Below are 5,956 nucleotides of genomic sequence, written 5' to 3'. Positions count from 1 at the left end.
CACAGTGTTAGTGTCACTAATAGTCAAAATATTGTGCCGTGAAAACTGGAAATGAAGTTTAGCGGGACATAGGAAATTACAAAAATATTAGAATTGTTTACTTACATAGTGTAAGCGGGATGCGGGAATCTAAAAAAAAAATAAATAGTAACTATAAAGCGAGATCCGTGAACAGAACCCCCAAATGAGACCCCATTAGTTGTGGCTTATTTTTGGTCTTTTTAGCTAGTTTCCTTCCCCTACATTACTTGTAAGTTGATCGTTTTTGTAAAGCAGCACTCGAGGTTTGACAGTATATTACCAAGAAATGCACAAAATATTGAAAAAGAAGGTTTAGAAAATTTAAATAATGGTATGCACACACACTCCCCTGTCAGCACAGACAATTATATTTTTGTAAACGCGCCAAACTCATTTCTTCCACAGTGAGACAAGCTTTACAATGTTGATGGTGGTGAAAATCTAGTCCAAATAATTATTACGTCTTGCAAGGCTATTTTATTTCTGGAACGCTTTCCTCTGACGAAGCCGAAATGTGAAACCAAATCAACAAGAAGTTTAACATTATAATAGAACTGAATATAAAATCGAAATGTAAATGGGGAATGTATCAAAAGACCAAAGAGCAGATAGCAGCCAAAGGGCACCAATGGGTCTTCAATGCAACGAGAAAATCCCACAACCCGAGAAGGGGTTCCTAACCAAAGACAAATGGGGGGGGGGGGGTCCAACTACATGTCCCATTCAATACAATACAATACAATATGCTTTATTTGAAAAACACTCCGTCACATTGACATGTGAAACAAGAGGTAAATTACAAAATACAATCACATACAATTAAAAAAAAAATAAAACAACTTAGAAATAAAATATATGGAAAATTACTTTATATTATAATATTTTAACATTATAATATTTTAGTTAACTTTGAAATGAATATAGACACATTTTTAAATAATAAGTTAATATTTGTCAATGACAGTTAGTCCTTTCATTTTTGCTTAATTCTGATATTTCACATAGTACTCTGGAATATGCTGATTTCTGATATTTTTTAACTAATAAAGAATTGCATTCAAATAAATAATGGAATTCATTGCCAATTGCAGTTAAACACAGATTGCATGTCCTTTCTTCTTTTGGAATGACTTATATACCATCTTCCCAGCTCTACTGGGATTTTACATTGCAGCATCTTAATTTTGAAATATATTTACGTTCGAATGGTGTTAATTTTAAAATTCAAATGCATTGATCGTCCAATAAAGAACAATGTAGAAAGGGGGGTTCCAACATGTCCAACCCTCAGACCCTCCTGGATCCCTGCCTGTGAGGCATGCTTTAGCTTGCCATTAATGTATACTAGTTGAGTGATAATGGACGTCATATTAAACTCTTTGATATTAAAAAAGAAACTAAAATAAAAATCATACAAAGGTCACAAAGGCCATAATCTGGCTCCTGACGTGGGAAAAGTGCAAAATGCAGTGGGGATGAAAGCCTTTACTGTAAATTCCTGAAATTACAATTATATAAATCATCTCACATCTTTGCGCATTTCTTGAAATTGGTCATATTAATAAATGCATGCAATATTTTCAGAAAATTTCAATATATAGGCTTTTTAAAAAAAGTCAATCTTGTGCATGATTGATCAATGATTATACTTGCACAATTAACGCATGTTGTTCTCAAAACTAAGAGGTGTCTATGCTATTTATGACAATTTTCATGGTTCAGTGGTTATAGTTAAGTTTTTGTGTTTTGGTCTGTTTTTCTCATACTTTATGCAATAGGTCTACTATATTTGTTGTATGAAATGATTGTAAGGTGAACATGTCTAGTGGGATGATGTCATCTGACCTTGACCTCATTTTCATGGTTCAGTGGTCAAAATTAAGTTTTTGAGTTTTGGTCTTTATCTATTAAATACTATAAGCCATAGGTCAACTGTATTTGGTGTATAAAAATATTTTATGATCTATATGTCAGTGGCACAGGTTTTATTTGACCTTGATCTCATTTTCACGGTTCATTGATCAGTGTTTTTGTGATTTGGTCTATTTTTCTTAAACTATAAGTAATAGGTCAACTATAATTGTTGCATTGAAGCCTTGTTAGCTGTATATGTCTGCCTGGCATGGTTCATCTGACATTGAGGCTTAAATTAAAATATTATTTGTTTGCCCTTTACCGACCGACTCTATAAATTCGTTCCGACTGAAAATCTTTTATTTGTATTTACCAGCAATATTTTGTTTTAATTATTTTTTGTTCCTCCCGAAAATCATATATTTGTATTTCCTGCTCAAAACTTTTTTACCGGAATCCACAGGTTTTATCTTCCCCGTATAAGGTTAAGTCCATTTGGTATCACGTCAGCGTTTGGCATGAACACTTGCATTTAGAGATTCAAAGCTTTTGATTGAAGTCGATGTTGAAAGTATAACCAACGTTGCCCTTTATTCTTGAAGAGCAGGGTTCATTCAAAAAAGTTTGTCCAATACAAAATTATCAACGTGTGTACAAAATATTTTGTTAACGGATGTTGTATCCTATATAACATGTATAAGGATGACGTTTAGTGATTCGTATATCCGGATGATTATGTTATTGCTGCCTATTACCAGCTTTGACATTTTATTTATATCTGAAATGAACCGAAGTCCTGTAAATTGGAGAATAATTGGCAGTAAAATCGCCAAGTTTTCCTTGCAGACCATTTATAAATGCGATGTAAAATATGTGACATTTGAGTTTCAAGTCTTTTAGCTTTTTTTTTATAACACCCGGACACACTCAGTCTCTAGGGTTGTAAATAATGTAAGATAAATGCTTAGTTTTAGCTCTTTTAACTGGTTGCATGATGATGATGGTGGGAAATGCACTGCTGGGCAGTGGCTTTATATTCTAGTCAAATATTTTTTTTTTATTTCACAGATATCATCTCTGATAATTTCAGTTCAAATTTTGATAAAATTGGTAGAATGTCGGAATGACACATACTATAGATAGGGGTTGGAGGGTCCGGATCCTGAAATCCCGGGCTTTAAAACATGAAATCCTGAGCTCCCGAATTTAAATAAATTTAAATTCTGCATCCCAAAAATTTAAAAAAAAAACAATTCCTGGAAATCCTGAAATCCTGAGCTTAAAAACACCCAATCCCGAAGTCCCGATAAAGGTCCTACCCCCTAATAGATTGCACATAGTAAAGCTGTTTCACAAACCATGCTAGGGAGATATATATGATATTAATAAATCTTTCGGTCAAGTTAAGCGTACAAGGTACATGTACCTAGTACAGAATATCAGTGCAAGTTAAAACTCTTTAAAAGTTCCAGGCATATAATTGTTGAAAATATGCTCGAGCCCTATATTTTGATATTTAAAAACAAATAGAAGTGCATATAAATTAACTTCACATTATACATGATAATTTTTTTTCATAACTTCCTGGGACTATTCAGAAACTTTAATAAAAGTAAAGATTAGTAAAATCGATCATTCTTAAAACAAGAGCAAATACAGACAAAAATGATATCATTCAGATATTGTATCTATAAAATAAAATATTATACCTACCTGCCTACCCATGACAAAAAATGTACCGAGCCAAGTTATTTTATGGGAAAGAAAAATAAAATATTTTACCTACCTACCTACCTTGTTTCAAAAAATAGGGTCGGAAAAGGGCAAACAAACAATATTTTAATTTAGGCCTGACCTCATTCTCATGGTTCATTAGTCTTTATTTATTTATCTTGGTTAATGTTAAGTTTATGTGACAGTTGTGATAAAGCTTTATACTTAGGACTATCAACATATTATCAATGATTAGTAAAAGAAGGCGAGACATTTCAGCATGTGCACTCTTCTTATTAAACACACATTAATATACATCATGTACATTAAACAGCAAAAAAAAATATTGATGCAAGATGCCATTCAATAATAACTTTTACTCTTTTATGTATAGGACAAGAACTATAGAAGATACAGAGAAATTATAAACAGCAGAAATGATAGGCAATTTAAAATTTGCAGAAGCAAACTAAACCTAAATGGTAAGGCCACTTTTATTTATTTTTTTAAAGTTGTTGAACTTGAAAGATGATAATCATGATTACTATAAAAATTAAAAGATGTGGTATATTAAATATGAAAACTATCATGGCTTTAAGAAAGCAATTGTAGGCCTGTGACGACCTTCAATAATGAGAAAATCCATACCCTATAGTCAAAGTAGGCAGCTATAAAAGACCCAAAGATGAAAAATTGAAACAATCTAACATGTCCAAACTGTAAAACTAATTGCCTAGTTTATTACAAAATAAATTACAAAAAATAAATATAACCGGTATGAAACAACAACAACAACAACCACTAAATTTTAGTGTCAGACTAAACTTACAAAAACTACAGGCTCTGAACTTTGGACAGGCACAATAGGAATATGGCAACCTATGATGTAAATTTCCTGCAAACACAGACTGGACTAATGTAAATCAACTAATTTTTCGCGACTACTTTATTTTGCGTTTTATACTTTCTAGTCTACATCACAGCTAATTATTTTTCGCAAGGTTCAAGTTTACTTAATGAATTTTAATAAAGAAAGCTACATATGAAAAACATTTATTGCTGTTTCTCTCTCCATTTATAACATTTTATTTGTTTATTTTGTGTATTTATAGGTGATCAGACATCTTGGTTTTCACGATCAATAGGTCATTACTGAAGAGGAAACTTAAAGTTGAAATTTATTTACAAAGTGCATAATTGGATTAATTTGAACTGGAATGTGTGCTTTCCTGCAAAAAAGAAACAGGAAATTTCATCATTATCACATGATAATGCCAATAAACAAAATGGAGTTCTATCATAGATACACAAAAACACTATTGCATAAAAGCAACAACATATTATATATATTATTCGAAAGAAAGGAGAATGCAGAACAAATACTATTTTGTTGTTGAAAAAAGGAACACCAGTTTTATCCACTCATTTACATCGCTCCCTCATATCAAATATACGGAAGAAGATCATTGAAGAACAATTTGCAAAAATGTTTTCTCTTAGAATTGAAGGAAAATGTTAAGTGAATGGAATAATGTATTCACTGAATTCTTACGTAGTGGATTGAAAACTGTACACAAGCTGAAACAGAAGAAAATTTTAATTTAAAATAACACGAAAAGTGTATATTTTATTATTTAATCTGCAAATATATAAACAAATTCTTTAGAACACCACAAATGGTACGACATTCAAATTGGTTGCTTATTAATGTATTGCATTGAAACAATTACATGAATTACAAAGAAAACAGAATCATTTTCTACAAATTTTTGTTATAAATCATAGTTAAATTTTATAAAAAGTATGAACAATACCTAGATCTAAACAGTCAGACTTTATCAATTTTCAATGTCATTAAAATGTTGAGTCAAACATTTATGAAAGTTTTGAATATCATTTGCATCAACTATACAGTCTTGTAATAATTATATTCATACTGTTTGTATACATGGTATAGCGAAGAAATGTTTAACAAGAACAAATAAGGGAAATTTGATGTTCAGAAATTTCTTTAGAGGAAATTTGAAGAACAATGATTTCATTAGAGGAAATTTGTTGTCTTGAAGGAAATCTTTTTCCCTTGAAAAAACAATTTCCCTTGAGGAAAAAACAATTTCCCTTTGAGGAAAAATCTTTTTCCTTTAGGGAAATTTGATTTCCCTTGAGGAAAACAACTATTCCTCTAAGGAAATTGTTGAAAAAAGGGGCATAACTTTTTCAACAGTGGTGCTAGAGCCAAACAATTTTAGGACAAATATCAGGGAACCAATACCAACCAAGTTATCAACTTCATTTTGACTTAACTCCAAAAATTAAGGTGAACAACTTTTGCACTCAGCGGAATTGCAAACTTGTCCCGGAGACAAAT

The 5,956-nt window shown here is 31.3% G+C and overlaps 1 long non-coding RNA gene across 1 annotated transcript; it reads left to right on the top strand.

Moving 5' to 3' along the window:
- Positions 1–239: 239 nt before the first annotated feature.
- On the top strand, positions 240–5,287 carry LOC139499986 (uncharacterized). The gene is made up of 3 exons (XR_011658281.1): positions 240–352; positions 3,983–4,070; positions 4,701–5,287. It is a non-coding gene; the product is annotated as an uncharacterized lncRNA (long non-coding RNA).
- Positions 5,288–5,956: the final 669 nt, after the last annotated feature.

The sequence above is a fragment of the Mytilus edulis genome, chromosome 13 (genome assembly GCF_963676685.1).
Source record: "Mytilus edulis chromosome 13, xbMytEdul2.2, whole genome shotgun sequence".
Taxonomy (NCBI): domain Eukaryota; kingdom Metazoa; phylum Mollusca; class Bivalvia; order Mytilida; family Mytilidae; genus Mytilus; species Mytilus edulis.
This window is presented reverse-complemented; position numbering and strand designations above follow the sequence as displayed.